A 27,970-nucleotide genomic window follows, 5' to 3' on the forward strand; every position below is an offset into this window, starting at 1 on the left:
CCCGTTTGCAGCTGGCTTACCTGTAAAGTAGCTGCATGCTCTTCTGTTTGTACAGTTTGTATTGTTCTTGGCTACACATCCTCTTCATCATAATCTCTGAGTGATAAGTCAGCATCACTGTCGCTGGTATCGAAATCCTCCGAACCAACTTCACTCCCGTTACTCATTATAGAAAGACCACGTACGTTATAAACTATAACTAAACTATATAAACTATAACTAAACAAGTAAAAATAATAATAAATAAAAAATAATAATTTAAAACACTATATATATATATATATATATACTTGTAAAAGCTGAATGGCTTCCTACAATATATCTCAGCCTTCTAAATGCCCACAGCTACAGACTGGAATTGGATAAAAATGAAAGTTGACCCTCCCCCGACTTTCATTGCACATTCCACAGTACTAGGACTGCTTTAGAAAATTGAAACCTGAAACTCTAGACTGAGAAACCGATCATAGAATAGAATGGGAAATGTGACATACACACGTACGGCATGGTACTGTAAGTAGGTTTTCAGTTGACGTACGTGCGTACGCCATGGTGTTGAAGTGGTTAAATTTGAATTCCCGGGTTTGTCCCAAAATAATAGTCCTGTTTATTATACACCAACACAAAACACATACACAAGTCAGTTAGTGAGTGAATTAGTGCTCATGGTGCAAATACAGTTATTTGTGATACAAGTGCAGTGCTGTTCTGGGTTTGTGCTGGCCCGTGGCGACAGCTCCGGAATGTGTTAGTCGTCTACTAATAACAAGACACAGTTGGAGACAAAGAAACAAACACTCCCGATATGGATACACAAAACACAGGTCCTTCCGGGTTCTTTTGCAATAACCAAAACAAAGGAACAGATTACGTCGCTTCGTCCCCTTCTTATACCGTCACTCATGACCACTTGGTAAATGATTGCAGCCACTCGTCCAATCCGCGGTTGCCACATAATTTCCCTTCTGGGTCAGTAAGTTAATGTACCGAAGCTCCACCCCTTTTCTAAATGAATGACTTCCTTTTAACCCTAGGAATGAAGTGTCAGGCCAAGCAGTCCAGGGTACTCTGTTCTTGTTACTTAGCGCCCTCACAGGTTGGGAGGGAGATTTACCACCGAGAATCATTGTCTTTCTGTCACATGCATAAACAAGTTATTTGCTCATGTTACCAACAAGAAATGTACTGATAAAAGAATGTTCTAGTTATACTTGTGACAAACACCTCTTAGAACTTACAGTACATCTACAGCTGCTTTCGATAACATTTATTTTTACAAAGTGCAAACTCATACATGTACAAAGTCAATTGTATACATTAACCTTTTCATACCCTTCACAGTTCACAGTTCAAAAGACACTCCTGTTATGCAGTCCAGTTTTGTACACAGTTAAATGAATATTTTCCTGCAAGATCTAGTATATGCCTATGATTTATGAACTATTTACGCACCTGCACTAAAAATTTATTTTACAAACTTGCAAATGTTTTGTTGTTTTTTTTTTTTTTTTATGTTTTTATATTACATATGATGACAGTACTTATTTAGTCTGGAAAATCACATTAATAAAGCAGACTCAATCACGGGCAATTGTGTGTTAAATAATCAGTGACGGCCCTGTTCCTGCCGCACTGTACCCTTATTCAGCACTGTGGCAGGGCAGCAGGAGAGAGCCCTGCACATTATCAAAAATGGGCAGGGCAAATCCCTGCTTGTATATATGTTTTGGGTTGTTGTTGTTATTATTATTATTATTATTATTATTATTATTATTATTATTATTATTATTATTATGTGTAAATATGACGGCGTAGCCATGTTATTTATTTGTGTATTTATTAAATATATGATGGCGAGAAGCCGTAGCTTTTGATTTGGCAGCGTGGATGGGAAGCCCCATCCACAATTAAAAACCTTGTGCAGAAGGTGGCCATCTCCCGAATTAAGTGATTAATTTGTTGCTAATTGGGAGATGGTCACCTGCATAAAAGCTAGCAGCTCTCTGCACTCTGGGTGGGTGTTCAGAGGAGCGAACGGGAGCGAGAGAGAAGAACAAAACTAAACTAAAATACTATCGGATCAGTGAAGGCGATTGCCCAGCCTGACTGAGGCATTTGTTTTGGTGTTTGTGATTTTGTTTGTGTCAAATATTTATTTTCACTCTGTGAGCAGTTGTTTTGTGTTTAAATATTTTATTTATTTTTGTTTAAATAAAAACGGCACGTCTTTTGCCCTGCAATACCCGTCAGTGTTTTTCTTCCTGCATCTGGCTTGACGTCACCACACAGCTACCCTGTCACAAGCACATAAAATGGATTGGTTCATGGTGTGTGAGGTGTAGGTGCATCATTGTCATATGCTCACATAATAAAAACTTCAGCTTTACAGTACATGTGTTTCCTGTAAAATAATATCATAAACAGAAAAAAAGACTATCTTCTGAGCTATAAAGATACACTTAAGAACCACCTACTGCATGACATACAGTAGCAAATGAGTATTCAAGGGGGCAGGAAGTCAAGAATGCTTTTTAGATATCTAAACCAGCAGGACTGTCAAAATCTGATAAATAAGATTGTACTGGAGGCAAAGCTATGGAAGAATGTACTGTACATCAAAGAATTATAAGGTGTTTAATAATCTAAAATGGTTCACAAAAACTACTGAAGCCAGGTTAATTGCCAAGGAACAAAGAAATCCAACAGAACACATCTGCTAAACTGGCTGCTGAACTTAAGACTGTGAGACTAGTTATCAAGTAGTGATACAACATAACTCAAGAATGCAAACAATAGCTTTTGTAATTCGCAAGATGCCATAACTACTGACTGCTCTGCACAAGATAAACTGGGAAGCCACACCAGTTTGTTAAAGGACAGCATAACAACACCTTCTTTTTTCCCAACACTGAACATTATGCTTGTTTGTTGCCTTTTATATGCCATGTCTATCTATAACAATACACTCATACTGTCTATTTAAGAAATCAAACATGCATTAAGTGGCTACATGATTGCCATACACATTAAAAAACTATTTTTTGAAAAGCAAAAACGGTGCAAACTGTACCAAAAACGAATACATTTTGGCATATTTCCTTTGAAAAACACCCCAAGGATTCCTGATTAGTATAAACATTTAAGTACAATTTTTAATATTAAAACTTGAACCACCACCTTGCACCCATATCAAGCAAGAATGACTTTCAAATAAAACAAAGAAACAGTGAGGTGGTTCAGCTGTTCAGATAATTTTGACAAAAGCTGCTGACCCAAATTGGCAGAGATGGCACATTTCTTATCTCTTTGTTAATGTGTTCACCACCCTCATGGCTCCTCCTCGCATCTCCTTACTCAGCGTCATGGGTCGGCTTGTAGCCGCCTTTCAGTCATGAACTGCTAGTGATATAGGGTTGCTAAATGACCATAGAGCAGAAGTTCTCCCTGTTCTAGACTGCCTTGGGGTTCTCCTCCTACTGCTTATATAGGTGGAAGCAGAAGTAGCCTCACTAAAAGGAAAGCTCAAGTGAGAGTGAAGCTCCAGTGAGCGTGAACTTTTCTGCAACTGAGGTATAGTACTACTTATCTTTTTTATTTTTAGAAAGGCTTGTCTGCTCAACTTATTATAATAAGAACTTGTTTGTCAGATTGCAATGAGGATAAGGTCTGCCATCTTTTCTCCCTCTTCCACCTTTCAAAAAATCTGCAACAAACATCTCTCTCGGAAAAAACATAACATAAAGCTGTCTAAATTCACCATCATCGATGCCTCGTAAAGCCTTTAAAATACTTTAAAATGTATAAATTTTTGGTTGCAGGTAATGCTAGTGATTCAATAGAATAGAGTTATTTAGAACTTGCAGTACTTAGTAAGATTGCTATGTTTTATTAAAAGTATTGATTTTTTTTTTTTTAAGGAAGGAATTACAGTTTAATGTTTAGTGTGTCACACTTATATGATTGCCTACACTGCACTTTAGTTACTACAAACATTTGTAAAATATAATGCGCCCTTTTTACAATTTTAGGATAATTTATGTATTTTATATACATAGTATACATTATACTGCATACAAAGTGTTCCACTTACTAGTAATAGTGTTCTATATAGTATACTTTGATGTTTTGTATAGGGTAGTTGTGGCGGAGTGTCCCGCCCCTATGTATTATTATTTGTATTTTTGTTTGCGGCGCTTATTATTATATTTAAAAACCCTGTGAGGATGCATGGCTGATCAGCTACTGATTATTTAACTAGCTGACAGTCATGCATCCTTACCAAACGCGTGCAGACTCTGGCCGAGGGATAATAAGATAATTAACAACTAGTTAATCCCTCGGCCAGAGTATATAAACCTGCAGCTCTCTGCACTCGAGGTTGGGTGTACAGAGGAGAGTACGGGGAGCGGAGAGAGCGAGCAACATCTAAAAACAATTGCTAAAACGTGCTGGATTATCCAGCACAACACTTACTTGTTTGTTTGTTTGTTTGTTTATTCGTTTGGCCCTCGTGCCCTTTTGTTTGGTGTTTTGTTAAATCTTTTGTTTGTTTATTAAATACGCTGAATGCAATAGCATTCAGCTTCACCCGCCCATCCACTGTTTTGGTGTCAGTTACTTCCTGGTCCGTGACATCATCCACCTCACCACTGCGAGCCAGACTGCCACAGTATACAGAGATGTCATCCAAAGCAGCTCAGACGTGTGTTATATACAGTGTGCACAATATGTTCAAAGAATTACGAGTGTAGGATTTTAACCAATACTGAATCCTCAGTTGTTCAGAACTAATCTAGGTCTTGCTCTTCAGTACAAAAAGGATTCAGCCAACTAAAAACCTGTTAAAACCAAGCATGAAATACAGAACACTGCTGCCAAGTAAATACTGCTGACTCCCTGAAAAAAATTTGATTCAATCTTCACACTTACATTTTGGCATTTATGTGGAAACATTGTGATTAAACATTGCATTGATAATTTTGATTCCATAGTATATTCTGTACATGCTGTTGATATACAATGTGTCTTGGTCATAAACCTTTTCATCATACTGATAGCTCGTATTTTGAATTTAAAGTCAGGGCGGGGAATGTATGTTACTGAAATGCTTCTTTTTCATTTTCCCTGAAATACAAACTTGCCTCTAATTCATTGTAGCCCCTGCCATCCAATTTCTGCTGAACATTTTGCCAACTGCATAAAAGTTTTAGTCATTTGGTCAAATTCCTGGTTGGACAGAATGACTGTAACACTGACTAAAAGTCATGTCCTTTATGAACTTGGATTACAGGGGTGGTGTTATTTACTGTAGAAAGAACAAGTTGTATAGAATGTATAAATTATAAAACACTGGTGGAGTTGGTGTGTGAGATAATAATAATAATAATAATAATAATAATAATAATAAATAATAATAATAATAATAATAATAATAATAATAATGTTATTAATAGGGGTGGGCATGATTTGGATTTAGAAATAGATGGGGCCAAACTGGGCAGGAGCAATGTCAGAAATTATTTGAAGACTTAGATTGTGAGGAACTACCTATAAAAAGGTAAGTGCATTGATTCTGTGTTTCACTTGTGCTCTTCCCAGAAAGCGCATTCCCAGGTTAAAATTCTAGTCATGGCTGACAGAGGCAGGAGACCACCTCCACCCACTCATGTTGGGCGCAGCAACATCCCTCCCGTCTCCTCTAACGTAGAGGAAGAAGCCCTCCCTGAGTTTGAACCCTTTGGCATTCCCAGAGGACCACCTAATCTGAAAGGTATCGAATTACATCTTTCTCTTGGTCTTCTTGTTGGGTGGATGGGCATTTTGGCCCAACCAAGCAGCTTGCGCATATGGATCTACTTACTTATTCAACTGAGTTGTATTATGGTCAAGCAGCCTAACAGGAAACAGAATGACCATTTTCAGTGCCTTAATTTGCTCAGTTTCTTTCTCAAAGAAGTAAAACATCCATTACCAGTAACCTGACAGATCTGAGAAAGAAAACAACACAAGAATACTATATTAATATTAGATTCATTCCTAGTTTTATCAGTTTTCACAGGTGGTTTTATCCTTTCGCAAACAAATGTTGCAGTAAGTCCTGAATCTCGGTACAGTTATTGGTATGGGTCACACAGGGAAATGGGACAATTTATTGTAAGACACTCATCCAGGCCTCCATGGTGCTTCAAACCTTTTTAGAGACAAAATAAAATGTCAAGGGTGAAACACAACATTAATGTGACCCATGTAATCCTCTATGACTGTGATAACCACAACATATAAACTGGTAAATTCACTGATAATATCGTCAGACCTAGCTAAACACTTCAATAACCACTACCAGGTCTTGACAGCTTGATTCATTAGAACAGGTATGTTATTGTGCGTTTTCGTTTAACCTGTACCTGAGGGATGTTTATTGTGAGTGGGCAGACAATGACTCACTACTTCAGCTCATTTGGCTGTCTAATGGAAGCAATACATCACTAGCAAGAAGTGCCAGCCTGAAGCCACCAATTTTAGACCAGATGACATCTGAAATATGTCAGATGTTCTATTCTTTGTAGACATCCTTTACACTCATTTTACATACATGTATTTAAGTACAGAATTCAGAACATTAATGTTTACATGCAGCCATCATAATACAAGGTGAAATTGTTTGTTAATCTTTATGAGTGCTAACCAAGGCTTTAGAATATGTTTCTTACCTCTTATTAGCAATTGCAACATCATTAACCTTTCCACCTATGGAATTTTTTAGATTTATGATGATAATTACTTTCTGTGCTGTAGGTCACATGATCTGATTTGATGTTAGACACTGCACAAGGGGAAGCAGTGATAGTGCATATAGTGCCATGTGGCAGGGCAGAAGCCCTACACATGGGAAATATGTAGTTTTATTGTATATTTGTGTTATTTGTTGTAATTTGATTTAATTAATTGTTTAACTGCTGTGGCGCTCCGCTGGGGACGATTACCTGTCTGCATGGAGCAGCAGCTGAAAACAATGAGCTGTTCCAGCAGGCAGGTCAGCGTGTCTCAGCGGAGCGTCAGTATAAAAACATACAGATCACTGTGATCGTGGCTGCTGCAAGGCCTGCCATTTTCATAGCACCTTTGATTTATAGTTTGTTGTATTGTGTTTTATTTTTAGTGTCTTTTACAGTCTTGTACCGTCCTCTGTGCGCTGCCATCGCTGGTAGCGTCACATGACATTATTGTTTGTTTGTTCTTTGTTTTATGTGTTAATAAATACTGAGCGCCGTGCTGGCGTGTTTCACTGCACCTGTGTCTCCGTGCCTCCATTCCGGCTCTCACCTGCCTGTCTGCCTGCTTCAGTGCGGGAACAACACGCAAGAACGCCACATGCCAATAAGATTTAAAATTGTAAAACCTTGATTATCACTAGATAACTAATGGTAGGGCAGCTTGATTTGTTCAGCATTGATTTAACTCTAATAAACAATGAGAAAAAAACGTGGATGATTCATTTTCTAATTCTGAGTCCTCTGTGCACACACATTGCTAATTCCCAACAATGTCAAGCATGTTTCATATCCTTCACAATGTGTTACAAGAATTGGTATTTAACTTTTTTAACCTAGAAAGTAGCTGGAAAACTTCCTGGTTCATGGATTTTGTAGATATCAGAGACACCACAAAGCTGTACTGAGAGGATTGGGACTGTTGACACAGGTGAAAATCAGTTCAGATAATGTATGTCCTTCTTGTCCAAGTACCAGTTGTGATATTGGGAGAAAGCAGGAAAATTTGTTTGACAAACATTTCAAATCTTTATCAATGTCTTCAAAACCTTTGAAAAAAACTTTGCATAATTTAGTTTATTTGTAATACTTATAGTATATGCCTTTCAAATTTAGCTTGCAGATACTGTAAACTGACATTGATCTTGGTGCAAGATAAACTAAAATGCACATGGACATTTTAATACCTTGATCCCTTCAAACACTCAGGTAAAACTATAAGAGGAAAAGTGATGCCAAATGTTTGATTGCTATAATTTTACCATAGAAATTTTAATAATCCTATATACTGTATTATATTCATAACTGCCCTTGTGCAACCATTTCAAATCTTTCATGTGAACACGTGCTGCCCCAGATTTTTTTCTTGAAAACACACGTGAAATTAAGAAATATTTTTTCTTTGTTTCTAGGTTTTTTTAAATCGTATTTACCATCACTGGTTGTTCTCAATATATCAAAAGAGATTGCATGTTAGCCCCTGAGCTAAGTCTAATAGCTAAAAGAAGACTTTTACTGTATCTAGAACAGTAAAAAATGTATTACATTGGCTAAAGACAAAAATAGATTTAAGACTAAAATTCCTTTGGTCTTTGGCCAGGCCCTCTGTTTTATCTCCTTTTTATGAAATGCCTTATTTACCACATGTGTGGCAAGAGAATAGTCTATCTCCCCTGCTTAGCTTGTCTTCAGTCAGTAAAATATCCTGCTGGCTGAACTTTATTTTCATTGTTTCAGCCTCTAAAGGCATTTCTAATTTTGCATCTAGGCCTATAAGCTGCCAGAAGGTAAAAATCACCCAACATTCCATAGTGACAATTCTATAATTTGTGAATTTGGTTAATCCACACCTATGCCATGTTGAAAGTGATTTGTGCAAATCCTGTACTTTACTATATAAGGACCTTTCACTACTGTATTTCATAGTTTTCAATATGTAATGTGTTTTATGATATAGTAGAATTACGAGAGATCACTGTATTAATAATTGATAAATGGTAGGCATGATCAAGTTAAATAGCTATTAACCATCTGCACAGCAGCACAAAACTTTAAGTTTGCCATGCTTAAATATTTTTGTAAACGTGTAAACTATCTGCAGTAAATTGAACTAAACTGAACTGTCAAGAAAAAAAACTGGTATGCAAAATTCATTTAATTAAACATTGCTTCACACTGACTACAGCACTAAGCAGTATACAATACAATTTTTGTTGTTAAAAAGTTATTTGTACACATGTGCTTCTGTTGGTGAAAACAGAGCATTCTGAATATCTCATGGCTAATTAACGTAAAGCACAATCTTAAGCACACACCAATTGCCAGTTAAGTTTCACTTTTATTAAATGTTCTTCAAATCTACAGGTAACTAAGAGAAGCAAAACAGAAATGAATACAAATAAACTCAAATGTATATTATGAATATAAATGCTTTAAATGTACAAAAAAGGCTTACTTAATATATTATATATTAATGACCGTATGTGAGGTTAGTTATGTATAGTCATGTGTCTACCTTTTTTTCATTTAATTTGGCAGGAAGTTGAGTCCGGTCAGGTTTATTGTGGATTTGTAGTTTCTTAACAAGCTATTTAGTGCTGTCACGCAACTATGTAAAAAAAAATACATCTACAGCCAGTCTTTGTGGAAAAAAAGCTAGGTTTTTTAATAATGAACCGAAACGCCCTTCGGTAGGTATTAAATTATAAAAATGCATTAGGGATAAAATGATACAGCCTTGTTAGCTGCTTAATGACACTTTATAGTTTGTGGATTTTGTAAACGTTTATTACTTTAAACTGAGGTGTTTGCACATTTAAAGGTAGCAGCATTAGTTATGTCTAGCCCAGTAGTGGTGCCTGACTTTAATAAATGGGGAGGTTAAACAACAAAACCTACAGTGCCTATAGAAAGTCTACACCCCCTTTCAAAATTTTCACCTTTTGTTGGTTGCCTTATAGCCTGGAATTAAAATGCATTAAAATAGTTTTCTTTGTTTCATTCATCTACACATCCTACCCCACAACTTCCAAGTGAAAAAAATATTCTAGAAATTTGTAGAAAATTAATTAAAAATAAAAACTGAAATAGCTTGGTTGGATAAGTGTCCACCCCCCTTGTAATAGCAATCCTAAACTAGAGTTGCTAGCAGTGCTTTAAAAAAAAAAGTCTGCTTATTATTCTCCTTGAATAACTACGCGATCTTTACAGTTACAATGCTATTTCATAGAGCAATTCTGAACAGTTTTGTGCATACATTTCATTACCAAAAATAACCTGTTTAATTAAAGATACGGCCCCAAAATGACCCCCCCCCCCCCCCCAACACGTGTCTTTTGGAACAGATTCAGGATCTGTGACTGTGTTTGACCACAGTTCAGTCGTAAAAATAATTATATAACAATTTTTAAGCAAACTGTATTCATGTGACTTGTAAAGCTCATGTATTATGTATATTTTGTTTGTTTGTTTCGATTGACTTCTGGTTTAAAAAGCATAGTGCAGGTTATTTTTTTTATTTATTTTTTTTCGCGTGGATGCAGCTGCAACAGTAGTTTACAGTATGTGTCTTTATATACTGTATACTGTGTGTACGTGTGAATTAATATCACCCTTTCCACTGTAATTAAGTTACATAAGTTAGTAAAACACCAGCAAAAAATAGCCGTTTTAAGAAAGATATTTTCTCTAGCTTGTTGACTGTACCATGTTAACAGCTGTCCCCAGTGGTGGGAATGTGTCATTTCAGGGTAAAATTTGGGCAAACTGGCATGTCACCCATATTGATTAGCTCATGGCGGTCATGTTTGTTGATGTAGGAACATTTTCTTGACTAATTTTTTTAGAGGACAGTACAAAGATAACGTATAACCAAGATTCACATCAATCAGCCAAAGGGCTCATGAGGAGTTGTTGTTTAAGTGTTTCACGCAAAATCCAACATAACTGCCACACCATGTGACCGATCCATTTTTCCTTAAGTAGAATCAATCGTGGACATGAGCGTACTATGTACAAAATTTTTCACAGCTGTACTATTTACCGTTCATGAGAAGACTTTTGAATACTGTCCAAACTTTTCATTAAATCCAAGATGGCTGCCACACCATGTGACCAAAGGCCACCATATTGACCACGACACAACATCACATAGTCCTCAACATCCGTGTCAAATTTTGTGCGTTTTGGTGCTGCCGATAAGAAGTTATACGCAGTTTTATAGCCAGTTGCGTATGTTGATGATGTTATGCAGCGTGGACGCCATGATTTTCACAGTAGCAACTTCCCTTGAACAAGCGTAACAGATGACCATACTGAGATGTTTTATTCCAATTTTTGTTTCAATCGGATAAGCGGTTTCAGAGAAGAAGATGTTTGAATTTTGATGATTTTATATTTTTATGGTAATTTTATGTCATTAATCAATGTGGTTGCCAAACCACAGAACCAATCAACTTCATATTAACAATAGTTAATCATGGACTATCCCTCAACATGTATAGCAATTTGCAGAACTCTGCAGTAAGCGGTTTCCGACACATAGGCGTTTTAACAAATTCCACAAAATCCAATATGGCTGCTGAACCATGTGACTTGCGCAAATTTGCTGAATATCATTGACTATCATCCATAGGCATCTACCAGTGTACCGAATTTCGTGAGTTTTTGAGCATGTTTTGGCAGAAAAAAATAAATAAAAATAATAATAATAATAACTAGAGTTGCTAGCAACTATAAAGACTTCCAAGCAGTTATTGTGAAATTTAAACGCATTGTTTAGCACAGTATGCACAACATTTTTCACAGCTGTGGAATTTACCGTTCATGAGAAGAAGACTTTTGGAAATTGCTCAATTTTCATTAAATCCAAGATGGCTGCCACACCATGTGACCAAAGGCCGCCATATTGACCATGGCACAACATCCCATAGTCCTCTACATCTGTGTCAAATTTTGTGCATTTTGTTGCAGCTGATAAGAATTTATAGGCAGTTTTATAGCCAGTTGAATATGTTGATGATGTCATGCATCACCGTTTGACCTTAAGGAGAGGTCAGAGGTCACTGGCGATGACATTTTTTCATAGAGCACATATGACTTCCTATACGTGTTCCATTATAACTTTGACCCTGTCAGCATGCCCTAGGAGTTAAAATTTCAACGTAAATTCCAATATGGCCGCCGCACCGTGTGAGCAATCGGTTTCAATCTTCAGCAGTTAATACTTTCCAACGGTCTGTACAATTGTGTTGACACTGAAGAGCATAAGTGCAACGGTGTTCTTGTTATGGGTTGCAAATTTTTTTTACAATTATCAATATGGCCGCCAAACCATGTGACCAAAATGTGTCATTTTCATATCACCAGTACTTTACGTGAGTCTCTATGGTCATATAAAGTTTCATGTCTGTAGTGCATTGCACCTTGGATTTGTGCACGAATGTATGAAAATAGAGCCATCGTGAAACGGTTATTTGCGTGCCGTGGCCATTTTGTAATGAAAAAGCGTGGATTATACAAACGGTAGAAAGGACCTGGTCAGGAACATGTGTGCCAATTTAGGTGTCGATTGATGCTGCGGTTTAAGACAAGAAGATTGTTGAATATTTGACGCCAATCCAGCGAGCATCTCCAGCCCCGCCCCACCCTTTCGTTCGCTATAGGTTTCACATATGCTAAGAAATAAATAATAATAACAATAGTCATACATACCGATCAATCATCTCCTGATCACTCGTTTTATCACCAAACTCCTCAATAATGCGATCCAAGTCATTATTTTATTACTATAACATCTCAAAAAAGCTCTGCAAATGTCCGTGTTCTCTGTGCGGGGACTTGCTATCAGGCACACCGGCATAGATTTAGCTAGGGACGGTAGGGACATGTCCCTACCAATGTCAAGGGACCGTTGAATTGTCCCTACCAATAATTTTGATAAATCTGAAACGTCTTTTGTCATGTTATTTTATCCGCTCCACAAAGGGTTAACTCTCTTAAGATTCCCTCGTTGCTCCTCCCTCCTCCAAAAAAAATGCTAATTTGATTGGCTTAGGCACTAGGTTCTCAACCGGGCGGTGAACGTTTGAATAATAACGTACTAGTAATAATAACAGTGACGTGCCAAACGATACTCCCGATTTCGCCCTTTGAGTGCAGCGAGTTATTAAAGAGAGAAAAAGAGATAGCTTTAAAAAGAATGGCACCCTGGGATTTGTAGGTGTTTGGTGGGGTTTTGGGGTGTAATCAGCAGACAAGAAAACTACAAATTCCATAATGCATCACTGTAACACGGACTCAGTGCGCGGCTGACGTCAGGGACCAAGCAGAGTGTTCTGTTTTCATTGAGGCGCGAAAGTGAACAAGGACTCGGGAGTTAAAGGTGATTATCCGGGTTTAAAATAAGGAACATTCTAGTCAATCTTAAACTGTGTATATTGTGCCACATTTTTCACATTTATTTTAAAAAATAAGAACAAATGTAATCAGTTAAATTCAATATTTATTTTGTGTTTGTTGGTTAATGCGTTGTCACATTATTTCAATCCTCCTCCTTCCTCCCTTTGTAACTAACTTACTCCTTGCTTGATATTTTTGTATCGTGTGTGTAAAAAGCGAACACGAACATATATTTGATTGAATGGACAGTGTGACTATCCAGGCGGCTAAATAAACGCTCTATATTATATAGGTAGTCATAAAAAAATATATATTAAAAAGTCAAATTAACCGGGGTGTAATATACACCCCGGTGAGCATGTTTTGATATCGTCAACCAACTAACGTTAGCTAATCACTTCAATTTGGCTTTAGGTGACTAAAGCATAATGGCAGCCAAAAAAATAAAGATGGACATAAGGAAGTTTTTTTTACAAAAAGTCAAAGTGTAAGTAGGAAGATGTTGTTAAAGTAATAAACACAATTGATAACGATTCTCATAGCAAAAATAATTTACTAATGAAGTTAGCAGAGTCATACTTTCTCTCTAAACAGCATGCATCAATTTATCATTTTATCAGGTGAATGAAGCAGTGCAACCTGGTAAAAGCAGTACAGAGGCAGGTGGAGCAACAGGGTCGCAGGTGAGGTCTGTAATGGCTTAGTGATTATAACAGTGAAAGTGTTAGACTCAGTTTTGAGATATATTATTGTTTGAGGCACATTGTGATATGATAGTAGGCTAATGCTGTATAGTAATATAGTAAGCCATATATTTCCTCTCTATATGGCATGCATCAATTTATTATTTTATCAGGTGAATGAAGCAATGCACCCAGGTACGAGCAGCAGCACAGACACAGGAGAGGTAGGCAGAGCATGTGAGCGTGCATGTGCTCATGCTTGTAGTGGTAGGGGTAATGGTAGCTTACAGTAAGGCTGGGATAGGTTATAATTCAGGTTATTAGTAATTCTATAGCAGGGATGTCAAACCAGCTTCCAGGAGGGCCACTTTATCATAGTGTTTTAAGTGTATACCAGCCAACTTCATGTCAATCAGATTATCCTCGATTCATTCATTTCAAGCCACCAGAAGTGACCATTTAACAGCCGTCTCCTAAAAAATGTCTTCCTGGGGGGGCACGCCCCTGAACCCCCCTAGCGACCGCGACTCCACCCCCCTAAAAAATTGTGTCCCCACCAATGTTCAAACCAAACCTACACCCTTGATCAGGCAGCTTGTTTACTGATGACCGCCCCGTTATCTGATACCAGGGCCATGTATGACTAATCATGAGATACACCTTTTTTTTCCGACTTGTCTCGGCTCCTGTCGTTCCCACTCGGCCATTGAATGGTTTTCTCGACTTTTTCCGGAGAAAAAACGACTAAAACCCGTTTTTTGCGTTTCTATAATGATGTCGGACAGGGTCTGACAATGGACCTGATAGGAATAATTGCAATGTCGGACCAGGTCCGACAATGGACCGCAAAGGGTTAAGTTGTTTTTAACGGCAAGAGTTTTGAAAAATTCCCAAAATTTCCACGAGATCCAAGATGGCGGTCGAACCATGTGACTTTTTCATTCGGGGACGCCAGTCTGGTTGTCCAGCCATAGGCATCTACTTACGTATGCGTTTTCATAACTCTACGATGTTGTTTGTGTGGAAAAATAATAATAATAATAATAAACACAGCAATAACAATAGGCTTCCCAGCCTTTGGCTTGGAAGCCTAATAACTAGAGTTGCAAGCAACTTTACAGCTTCCAAGCAGTTAGCGTGAAATTTAAGCGCATTGGTTGTTATAGATGAAACGTTATCATCACAAATCATTTTGGACACAGCTGACTGTCAATTTTGGCAAAAATATGGGAATCACTGGTTAGATGATCAATGCTGAAATGTCATTGACCCACAGCAGCCATGTTTTGTACTGTAGCAACTTCCCTTGAACAACCGTAAAAGATAATCATACTTAGATCATTTATGCTCATTTTGGCTTCAATCAGAACTCTGCATGTTATATAACAACTATCTGCAGTCAATAAGAAATTATGAGAAGTTTTACAGCCATCTTTAAATGTGACCTTTAGCAGAACTTAACCATACTATATAAACCTATTTATGTATTACACATTACACTACTTGCATTACCTATAGTGCTCATATAAACACACCAGTTTTGTAAAACAACAAAGATCACATCTAATAAATTACAAACATACAAACTTTGCAATTCTGTTCAAGCCACAACAAATCAAAACCAATTTATATCAATACACATCCTATATTAAATAATAAAACATAAACACTTTATATATTACTGTTACAATTGTATTTCATAGAGCAAGCGATTCTGAAGAGTTTTGTGGATACTTTTTGTTACCTAAAATGACCTATATTATTAATTATAAAAGTCAGTCAATCGAAATCACTCAAGCGTACAGGTGGAAAATGTGGACGTGAAATGTGTGTGTTTTCATCTGTGGTTCACGTTGAGCTGCTAAACAGCGATTAAATAATTATACACAGTGTTTTAGAGAATATTTATAGTAAAATGTCAGTTTTTTGGGAGGATTCGCTGTGAATAGCCGTGCGGTCTTCTCTATTTGATAGAGCAAGCGAATACTACTGTGTGTGAGCATATGTGCAGTCGTGTGAAGCCAGCATATCCACGAGGATATTATACATAAGCAAACAACATTATGCAGTTTTTTTTTGTTTTTTTTCAGTGGGTACTGTTGAATTGCAACTGAATCGGACCTGATTTATCTCTAAACACAGCCCTATAAATACAACTTAATATAATTAAAATAAACGGTAGAACGTAACTGACATCTGCCATATATTAGCATTCTCACAAAATTATACTCATGGTAGCTTTAATAAAACGAATTTGTTCATAAGTATTACAAACCGCGTATAACTTTTGTCTCGAGACTTTGAATATTGCTGAACCATGTGACTTGCATCTACCAGTGTACCGAATTTCGTGAGTTTTTTAGCACGTTTTGGCAGAAATAAAAAAATATAATAACTAGAGTTGCGAGCAACTTTACGCCTTCCAAGCAGTTATCGTGAAATTTAAGAGTTATCACAACTGTGCTAACTGTCAATTGTGGGACACATATTGGAATTATTGGTTAGTAGGCAATTTAATTTTTATTTGGATGCACACAAAATTCTAAATAGTATGCAGTCATATAGACTTTGAAAATAATGCATATAAGAGGCTAACATTGTTCTAAATTCTAGATCACTAGTTTGAGTTTGTGTGCGTGTGTGTGTGTGTGAGCCCTATTTTTAATTTTGCAATGTAAAATAAAGTCTGCAGCATGTATTGGTTTTTGTATATTTTAATGGCACTATCATTTAATGTGCATTTTTTTAAAGCAATAGAAAGTGATAATAGTGTAACGATTGACTATCAGGGGTGCTTGGCAAATACACAATTCACCATATGTAATTGTCAGCAAACTGCTACTAGGACATAACATGTGCACGATTCATGAGTAATACCACTCGAATCCTCTGCCAAGGAATTATAAACAGGACAGAGAGAAGAAGCTGGAACAGAACCCAGAGAGACAGTATAAATGGAGCATTTATTGTGCTCTGCAGGTAATAGTCCTTTTGGAGAGTTGGCTCAAATATAGAACAAATTATTTAATAAAAATCACACCAAAAGTTATATGATAGCACTCAATAGTTAACCATCTGGCCCAACAAACATATCTGGCTGAATCAAAAACATCATATTATTGCACACTTGATAAACTCATTATAGTTTGCACATAAACAGTAATTATTGCACATCAATAGTAGCCCAGTTATATTGCACACCTTAAAAACCCTTTGTGGTCCATTTATTCAGCGCGTCAGGTCCAATTTATTTTCACACGCGCAGTTTATTTTAGACGCGCTGTTTAAAAGTATTTTTTTCACAGTAAAACAGGTTTAAAAGGCACTGCATATCAACAGGACACTCAGTACTGCATCTCCAGCCCCACCTCACACCCTTGTTCGTTATATTTTTCAAAAAACTCTTAATAATAGTACATACCGATAAATCATCTCTTGATCACTCATTTTATCACCAAACTCCTCAATAATGCGATCTAAGTCATTATTTTATTAGCAGCTATCTTGTTTGTTTATGTCCGTGTTATCTATGTGGTGTCGGGTCTATCAGTATTCATGAGATACGCCCTTTTTTCGGCTTCTCTCGGCTCCTGTCGGTCTTCCTCGGCCATTGAATGGTTTTCTCTGCTTTTTCCGGAGAACAAACGACTAGAGACCTGTTTTTTGCGTCTTTTTGATGATGTCGGACAGGGTCCGACTTAGGACAGCAAATGGTTAATCATGTATATTACACATAAGCTACTTATATTGCACACATTGGTTAATCATGTATATTGTGATCAGTGAAAAAAAAAAAAAAAAACTCCATACGTCTTTTAAATACACTGGCTGCTTCGTTGCCACCTATTGAGGATTTGCGATTGTGGTTTTATCAGTTTAGTCTTAATTATAACTATGAATGTAGTTATGAAATTAAAAAAAAAAACCAGACGCCATATCAGTAAGTATTTTTGTCAGTACAGTATACCCATTCGCTTGAATTCCGTATGTAGATACTATTCAATCAGAGCCGATTTATCTGTAAACACAGCCCTATAAATACACCTTAATATAATTAAAATAAACGGTAGAACGTAACTGACGTCTGCCATATATTAACATTCTGCCGAAATTATATTCATGGTAGCTTTAATAAAACGAATTTGTTCATAAGTTTTACAAACTGCGTATAACTTATCTCGAGACTTTGAATTTTCCCATTGACTTGTCAACACATTGTGGTGGTAGGTTTACACTAGAAACACATACAAAAAAACAGAGGCATTATTATCACCGACTATCATCCATAGGCATCTACCAGTGTACCAAATTTTGTGAGGTTTTGAGCATGTTTTGGCAGAAAAAAATAAATAATAATAATTATCCTAACAAAAACAATAGGCTTCCCCAGCCTATGGCTTGGAAGCCTAATTAGCTCTGGTGTAACCAATCGCCTTCAAAATCACACACCAAGTTAAGTGGCCTCCACCTGTGTTAAATTGTAGTGATTCACATGATTTTAGGATAAATTCAGCAGTTCCTGTAGGTTCCCTCTGCTGGGTAGTGCATTTCAAAGCAAAGACTCAACCATGCGCACCAAGGCGCTTTCAAAAGAACTCCGGGACAAAGTTGTTGAAAGGGACAGATCAGGGGATGGGTATTGTAGTGTATTGCTGAAATGAAGTATTAACATGACTGTCTCTTTAAGATCTGAAGACTTTAGTCCATGATGTCACATCCTCTTCGTTGTTCACTGGTTCAATAAAGCAATGACAGTGTGGAGTAGTGGTTAGGGCTCTGGACTCTTGACCGGAGGGTTGTGCGTTCAAACCGCAGTGGGGGACACTACTGTTGTACCCTTGAGCAAGGTACTTTACCTAGATTGTTCCAATAATAACCCAACTGTATAAATGGGTAATTGTATGTAAAAATAATATGATATCTGTAAAATGTGAACTAATGTATAATGTGATATGTTGTAACAATTGTAAGTCGCCCTGGATAAGGGCGTCTGCTAATAAATAAATAATAATAATAATAATAATAATAATAATAATAATAATAATAAAATGACCACGGTTAGAAAGCAACGCTGTGTTTCTTCATGTAAATAAAGACACAAAGACACAACAACTGGCGACGAGAATACGGGATTTTATATCGACGGACAGCAAAGCATGTTAATGTAAAAAAAAAAAAAAAAAAAAAAACACGCTTAGCTAAAAAAAAAAAAAAAAAAAAACGACAACGAAAACAAAGCAACCTGCAGAGTAGGTAAGCACAATGCCTACTATTGAGAAAATTAATGTTTTCGACGAGTCTATGGAAAACTGGTCGGTATATATTGAACGTTTAGAGCAGTACTTTGTGGTCAACGATATAAGTGATGATAAACAAGTGCCTGCACTTCTGAGTTTAATTGGGGGAAAAACGTACAGTTTACTCCGTGATCTTACAGCGCCAGCAAAACCAGCTACAAAGACCTTTGCAGAGATAGTCCAGATTTTACAAAATCACTTATCACCCAAACCTTTGGTAATCGCCGAAAGATTCCGATTTCACAAACGTGATCAACGCGGAGGTGAAAATGTCAGTGCGTATGTTGCTGAAATTAGGAAGTTATCTCAACACTGTGATTTCGGTGGGTAGCAATGGAGACGGCAGCACGAGACGCGTTGGAGTTACAAAGTAAACACAAACCTGAATCTACTTTACATAAACTGACACGCAACCACGCGAGACTTCCCCGTCTGGCTGAAAAGTGCTATAGATGTGACAGACAAGGACACAAACCAGATGATTGCCGTTTTAAGGATGCACTGTGCCACAATTGTCAAAAGAGAGGACACATCCAGAAAGCTTGTCGTGTTAAAGAAGTAAATAAAGGCAAATGGCATAGAAATCAAGAACAGACAAGGAAAGATGTGCACAAAGTTGAAGAAAACAGTGATAGTGATGCAGACAGTGAGATAATTGCTACAATGGAAATACATAATGTTAGCAAGTCCAGCTCTGGAGTAATTTGGGTAACTCCCACAGTAGAAGGCAAGCCTTTAAAGATGGAGCTTGACACAGGATCACCTGTTTCTGTGATTTCATTGGGTAGTTATGAGAAACTGTTCAAAACTGTGATCTTGAAAAGCACAAGTGTCCTACTGAAAACCTATTCAGGTGAGAAAATTACACCAGAAGGTGTGCTACAAGTTAAAGTTGAATACCATGGACAAGTGTGCAGCCTAAAACTGTATGTAGTGCAGGGAGATGGTCCAACATTGTTTGGCAGAGACTGGTTACATGAAATTAAGCTACAGTGGCATGATCTTAAATCCATACAAGCTGTGCAAGCTATGCCAATGGACACAAACAAAAAACTAAAGCAGTTATTGAAACAATATGAAACTGTCTTTCAGGACGACATAGGCACAGTAAAAAACTTCAAAGCAAAGCTTGTGCTTAAAGAAAATGCTACACCCAAATTCCTGAAAGCAAGACAAGTGCCCTACTCTCTCAGACCCAAAGTAGAAGCAGAATTGGACAGACTGTTACAGACAGGAATCCTATCTAAAATAGACCGAAGTGCATGGGCAACACCAATTGTGCCGGTTGTAAAAAAAGATGGTTCAGTAAGAATCTGTGGGGATTTTAAAGTGACAGTAAATGCAGTACTCCAGGTAGACCAGTATCCATTACCACGATTGGATGACATTTTTGCTGCTCTAGCAGGTGGACAACATTTCAGCAAAGTAGACCTGCGACATGCATACTTACAGCTCGAAGTGGAAGAGGACTCCAGACAATATCTAGCAATCAATACGCACAGAGGACTGTACTGTTACAACCGCCTTGTGTTCGGAATTGCTTCAGCACTTGCTATCTGGCAACGGACAATTGATCAGATATTACAAGGCATTCCAGGGACTCAGTGCATCCTGGATGACATGATAATCACCGGCAAGACTGAGCAAGAGCATCTGGAAAATTTAGAACTTGTACTGAAACGGCTGAATGAATATGGACTTCGAGCAAACCTAAGCAAATGTGAATTTTTCAAGGATAAAATTGTGTTTTGTGCTCATGAGATCGACAGAAATGGACTGCACAAGACAAAAGAGAAAATCGATGCAGTTGCCAATGCACCACAGCCCAAAACGGTGGCACAATTCCGATCCTTCATTGGATTGATAAATTATTATCACCGGTTCCTTCCAAACTTAGCTTCAGTACTGCAGCCACTTAACCAGCTCCTCGAGAAAAACAGAGTGGAAGTGGACAGACCGTTGTGATGCTGCTTTCCGCAAAGCAAAAGAACTGATTACTTCAAAACAAGTACTGACTCACTTTGATCCTCAGCTACCAGTAAAACTAGCATGTGATGCGTCGCCTTATGGAGTGGGTGCGGTACTCTCACACACCATGGGAGATAGTACAGAGAGACCAGTGGCTTTTGTTTCACGATCCTTAAATTCCGCAGAGCGTAACTATTCTCAAATTGATAAGGAAGCACTTGCTCTTGTGTGGGGTGTGAAGAAATTCCATACATATCTATATGGTCGGCGATTCACATTAGTAACAGACCATCAGCCGCTTTTGTCAATCTTTCATCCTCATAAAGGAATTCCAGCAATGACGGCAGCACGTCTACAGCGCTATGCTCTCTTCCTGGCAGGGCATGAGTACGACATCCAATATAAGAAGACAGACCTCCATTTCAATGCAGATGGACTGTCCAGGCTTCCTCGAGAAGGGGTGCGTGAAAACTCCATTGACCCTGTGGATGTATTTCACACCTCCCAGATTGAATCACTCCCTGTGACTAGTGCCATGATTAAAAAAGAGACTCAGCGTGATCCGGTACTAGCCAAAGTTTATGAACAGACAATGTCTGGTTGGTCTCATGGACATGATGAAGCACTTAACCCTTATTACCACCGCAGACATGAGCTAACCACCCATCAAGGATGTCTACTGTGGGGCATGAGGGTAATTGTACCTCCAAAGCTACAGTCACAAGTGTTAGAATAGTTACACAATGGCCACATTGGGATAGTCAAAATGAAAATGCTTGCTCGCAGCTACATTTGGTGGCCATGTCTAGATAAAAGAATTGAGGAAATAGCTAAATGTTGCACTGGATGCACACAGACCCAAAACCTACCCCAGACTGCACCTGTTCATCCTTGGGAATGGCCAACATCACCGTGGCAACGCATTCATGTGGACTACGTTGGCCCATTTCAAGGGAGTATGTTCCTTGTGGTTGTAGATGCACACTCCAAGTGGCCTGAAGTGTTTTGCACTCAGTCAACAACAGCTTCGCGAACAGTTGATTTCCTCAGAATCACTTTTGCAAGATCTGGATTGCCACTGCAACTTGTAAGTGACAATGGACCCCAGTTTACTTGTGAAGAATTCCAGCATTTCATGTAACGGAATGGAATAAAACACATCACCTCAGCACCATTTCACCCTGCAACTAATGGGCTGGCAGAACGGTTTGTGCAAACACTTAAACAGAGTTTACGTGCAATGCAAGGGGAAAACGGGACACTGCAAAAGAAAATTGCAAATATCTTGTTAACATACAGAAATACCCCACACACCACCACAAATGAGACACCAGCTATGCTGATGATGAAACGCAACCTGCGGACCCGACTGGACTTATTAAAACCCAGCGTCCAGAGTGATGTGGTTAGCAAACAACTGCAGCAAACAATTGCACACCCCATGAAGCAAAGCCGTCAGCTGAATGTGGGACAACCAGTGGCTGTCCGAGACTACAGGAAAGGACAGAAGTGGATTAATGGAGTAATACATTCCCAGACTGGTTCCAGGACCTACCAAGTGCAAGTGGGACAGAATGCGGTGTGGCGGCGGCACATTGATCAGATTCGAGGTGTTGGAGGTAACCCAGATGCAGTACCACTTGATGTTCCTAACCTGCCAGTCCGGTTACCTACCTGCACACCAACATCAGCGGAGCCTCCTGATACGAGTAACAGCAGTGCAGTTACTGATACCCAGCAGCAGCCTGACATAGCCTTAACCCCAGGATCGATGACTGCAGATCCACCGAACCAACAGTTGCCTGATAGACGCTACCCTGAGCGAACCCGCAAGGCTCCAGACAAGCTGAACTTGTAATTATTTGTTATAAGTAACCAAGAGTGATGCCACAGCATATGTTAATAGCTGTAGCTGTTAGTTGTTACTAATGTTCTAAATATTGAGAATAATAGTATGTAGAAAATAAATAAAAGTAAAGAAAAATAAAAGGAAACTAAATATATACTTTTATTAAGTTCAATACCCAGTTCTAATTATACAAGGGAGGAGATGTAGTGTATTGCTGAAATGAAGTATTAACATGACTGTCTCTTTAAGATCTGAAGACTTTAGTCCATGATGTCACATCCTCTTCGTTGTTCACGGGTTCAATAAAGCAATGACCACGGTTAGAAAGCAACGCTGTGTTTCTGCGTGTTTCTTCATGTAAATAAAGACACAAAGACACAACAGGTATAAAAAAATATCAAAGGCCTTGAATATCCCTTGGAGCACGGTCAAGACGATTATTAAGAAGTGGAAGGTGTATGGCACCACCAAGACCCTGCCTAGATCAGGCCAATGGCAACTTTGCAAGAGCTACAGGCTTTTATGGCCAAGACTGGTCAAAGTGTGCATATGACAACAATATCCCAAGCACGCCACAAATCTGGCCTGTATGGTAGGGTGGCAAGAAGGAAGCCATTATTCAAGAAAGCCCACCTTGAATCCCGTTTGAAGTATGCAAAAAAGCACTCGGGAGATTCTGTAGCCATGTGGCAAAAAGTTTTGTGGTCTGACAGAACTAAAGTTGAACTTTTTGGCCTAAATGCAAAGTGTTATGTTTGGCGCAAACCCAACACAGCGCATCACCCAAAGAACACCCCCTACTGTGAAACATGGTGGTGGCAGAGCTTGAACAGTCTTGTAAAGAAGAATGGTCAAATATTGCCAAATCTAGGTGTGCAAAGTTGGTAGAGACCTATCCCAACAGACTCACAGCTGTAATTGTTGCAAAAGGTGCTTTCATCAAGTATTAACTCAGGGGGGTGGAGATTTATCCAGTTATGATCTTTCAGTTTTGTATTTTTAATTTATATATTTTTTCCCAATAAAACCTTTTTCCCCTTAACAGTGTGGAGTATGGTGTGTAGATAAGTGGAAAAAAATCCTCATTTAAATGCATGAAACTCTGAGGCACTGACACAACAAAATGTGAAAAAAGTTCAAGCGGGTTAGACTTTCTATAGACACTGTATATATACTGTATACCAGGGGTGCACAATTCCGGTCCTGGAGGGCCGGTGTCCCTCCTGGCTTTTGTTCCAACCTTGCTCTAAATTACTTAATTGGACCAATTATTACCAATTATTGGTCTAATTAAGTAATTTAGAACACAGTTGGAACAAAAACCAGGAGGGATCCGGCCCTCCAGGACTGGAATTGTGCACCCCTGCTGTATACAGTGGCACAGTCACTATTTGATTACAAACAATGCAGTGTTTCCTGCATCATTGCACGATCCACGCTGCGTGCGTGTCTAATCGCATGACATGTGATCAAATTTAAATTCAAAAACAGCTTTATTGGCTGTACACGTCATTGCACTTGATCAAGTATGTGTTACATGTAGTCAGTTTGCCCCAAAATGATTCTTATAAGCAGATTGCTTGATTCTTGATTATTTTACATTGATTAGTATACGAATAATTTTGTCTAAGTGGGTTGATTCTTATATCAGTGATTCTCATAAACGGAGTGCACTGTATACGCAACATAAGGCAAGCAACTGAATATAACAAAAACATTTGTGGACTCACTTGATATTGATGAATCCTGAGTGATGTCATTTGTAGAAAAACTCCACCCGTTTGTCTTTCTCTCCAGCAAAATGGCTGATAACAGCATCATACCAGCATGGATTTTTTTTTTTCTAGAGCCTTAACAATTCCCTTTTCCATTGCAATAAGCACCAGACTGCTTAAGCATTCCTTACCTGTGGTATTTCTTGCTTTTGGCAAGAAAAGCTCCATTCAACAGCTGCTGAAGATGCAGGAATGTTTGCTACAAGACATATCAGATGTTAAAGCTGGCACATGGCTTTGTCCAAACTGTTTTCCCTGAAGTACTTTAAGAGAGAACAAATATCCCCATTACCAACGTGGAGATCTTTGTCTGCATAGAATACAATGAGCTCACTTTTTAAGCGCTCAATATCAAATAAATGTTTGTACTTGTTTAATGATTCTAGAGCCTCGATGGGAAACCCATTATTCATTTAGACAAATATTGATGGCTCAAGAAGTTACAAAAACTTCACTTTCTCTAGGTTGACGAAATGCACAGACAGTTGCTCCAGCATATTGTCCAGAATGCTGTAGTGTAGGCTAAGATACTTCAGTGTAGAATCAGCTTGTGCGCCCTCCAAATGACCCCTCTTTCTTCTCACACTATAGCTCTGTAGGATGCTGTGACAGAAATACAATGAGTTCTGGTGATAAATCTTCCTCCCGACCTGTGAGGGCGCTAAAGAACGGGAGGAGAAGGAGGACAGTTCGTTTCCGGGACCGGGAAGTGGGTCAGCCTGGAAGGAAGCGAGACTCTGTTGTAAGACCGTATTGATTTGACAGGTAAACGAGGGGCAGCTGCAAGTAATAAGGCAGCTGCAACCGTTTACCTAGATATCATGCGGGATTACATATAGGGGCCAGGGTAACGCTGTTCTTTTCCTTCGTTTGGGTTAGCGTTTGGAGAGAGAAGGATCGAGAGAGGAGCTCTCATTGTTAAAAAGAATAAGCAAAAGAATTATGTGTTGTGTTGTGTTGTGTTGTGTCTGTCTGTCTGTATAATTGTCTGTGTTTTTACCACCAGACAGTTAAAGCACGACTCCGGAGCTGTCGCTAAGGGTCAGCACTGTCCGGAGCACCACTGCACCCTGCACTATCTGTGTTTGCACTAAAGCACCATCACGACTGCACTCACCCAGGACTGGTGACCGTCTGTTTGTTTTTGTTCGGGACTGTGCCCTGTTTATTGTTATCCCCGTGCGTTACACATTGTTGTGTATCGCCGGGGATTTAGTTATTTTTCGGTCACCAGACCTGGAAAAGAAATAAAGCACTTTTTCACTGGAAAACCGTTGTCTGCCTGTCACTCCTGCACCGCATCACCGCTACACCTGTTACCCTTACCAGGCACTTTGCCACAGATGCTCAGTAAAGTCAGCAGCTTCATTGAATAGCACTTGGAAAGTATTTTCCATTTTCATGTTGGTGATGTCTTGTGACAGACTAGCTGCAGGGATGACGTCAGGCCAGAAGAATCACACACAGACAGGCAGTACTTGGTTTAAACAGAAAACAGGACACGACACTTGAGGCCAAAATAAATAGACAAACAAAACGGATTAACAGTTAAACAAGCAGCAAGCAGTCCTCCCACGTTGGGGAAGGCGGAACCAGCAGGTATTCACCCTCTGCTGGTGGAGGTGGCGGAGGCAGAGGCAGCTCATGCCGTTGAAGGTGGTGGAGGCAGAGGCAGCTCCTGCTGCTCTGCTCCTTCCGGTGGAGGTAGAGGCAGCTCCTGCTGCTCTGCTCCTTCCGGTGGAGGTGGCAGAGGCAGAGGCAGCTCCTGCTGCTCTCCTCCTGGTGGCGAAGGTGGTGGAGGCAGAGGCAGCTCCTGCTGCTCTCCTCCTGGTGGTGGAAGCGGCTGAGGTGGTGGAGGCAGAGGCAGCTCCTGCTGCTCTGCTCCTGGTGGAGATGGTGGAGGCAGAGGCAGCTCTGCTCCTGGTCGAGGTGGTGGAGGTGGGAGCAGCGTGTAGTCTCCTGGCGACAGAGGTGGGAGCAGCGTGTAGTCTCCTGGCGACGGAGGTGGGAGCAGTGTGCAGTCTCCTGGCGACAGAGGTGGGAGCAGCGTGTAGTCTCCCCCTGTTGCAGGGGACTGGTGCGGCTCTCCCTCTCTTGCAGGGGACTGGTGCGGCTCTCCCTTTCTTGCAGGGGACTGGTGCAACTCTCCCTCACTTGCAGGGGACAGCAGGCATTTTTCCTCTGCTGGTGGAGATGGGGACAGCAGGCATTTTTCCTCTGCTGGTGGAGATGGGGACAGCAAGCATTTTTCCTCTGCTGGGGGAGATGGGGACAGCAGGCATTTTTCCTCTGCTGGTGGAGATGGGGACAGCAGGCATTCTTCCTCCAAGGTTTTTGGGGTGTGTTCCCTCTCATATGCCTCCTATCACTCCCTGTCCATCAGCCACAGGACCCGGATGGCTATGGGCATAGACTGGGCCTCCAGCCCAGCACTGTCCAGGATCCAGTCCTGCAGCCTGATGGCATCTTCTGCCATTGCCCTTTTTTCTTTTTTCTTTTTTTCCCAAGGTACTCCTTTCTGGCCTAAGTCCTGGAGGTGCTGTTGTCCCACTTCTAACACCACGTGTGACAGGCTAGCTGCAGGAAGGACGTCAGGCCAGAAAGAATCACACACAGCCAGGCAGTACTCGGTTTAAACAGGAAACTGGATACGGCACTTGAGGCCAAAATAAATAGACAAACAAAACGGATTAACACTTAAACAAACGGTGGACTAAACAGACAAACAAACACGGTGAGTAAGAATAAACAAACAAACAAGTATCATGCTGGTCCTACCAGCACGCAATTATTATTATTATTATTATTATTATTATTATTATTATTATTATTATTATTATTATTTCACTTTGTTTTTCTCCTCCTCTCCACACCTGTTCTCCACTCACCGAACACCCAACCCAGAGTGAGTGCTTTGTGCATCCATATATACTGTTGTGCCAGGTTTCAATTACTAATTAATTATTCACTTGAATCCCAGCACGTGAACTAATTCTGTGCAATCCCGTGCTCACATATTAAATATTTTAAATGCATGTGAAGTGAAGTGCAATCCCCGTGCCTAAATACAATTATACATTTTAAACACTCGTGCTCATTACCCACATTATATGTACAATACACCAACTACAATACACCAACATTAACACATGCAACATACAACATATAACACACAAATGCACACAGGGGCGGGGCACATTGCCACATGTTTGTGTAAAGGTTATCAACT

General features: G+C 39.3%; 1 long non-coding RNA gene across 1 annotated transcript; it reads left to right on the forward strand.

Moving 5' to 3' along the window:
• The first annotated feature begins 3,470 nt into the window (after positions 1-3,470).
• LOC131736901 (uncharacterized) lies at positions 3,471-26,001 on the forward strand. The gene is made up of 3 exons (XR_009328486.1): positions 3,471-3,570; positions 5,599-5,770; positions 25,748-26,001. It is a non-coding gene; the product is annotated as an uncharacterized LOC131736901 (long non-coding RNA).
• The last annotated feature ends 1,969 nt before the right edge of the window (positions 26,002-27,970 follow it).

The sequence above is a fragment of the Acipenser ruthenus genome, chromosome 4 (genome assembly GCF_902713425.1).
Source record: "Acipenser ruthenus chromosome 4, fAciRut3.2 maternal haplotype, whole genome shotgun sequence".
NCBI classification, from domain to species: domain Eukaryota; kingdom Metazoa; phylum Chordata; class Actinopteri; order Acipenseriformes; family Acipenseridae; genus Acipenser; species Acipenser ruthenus.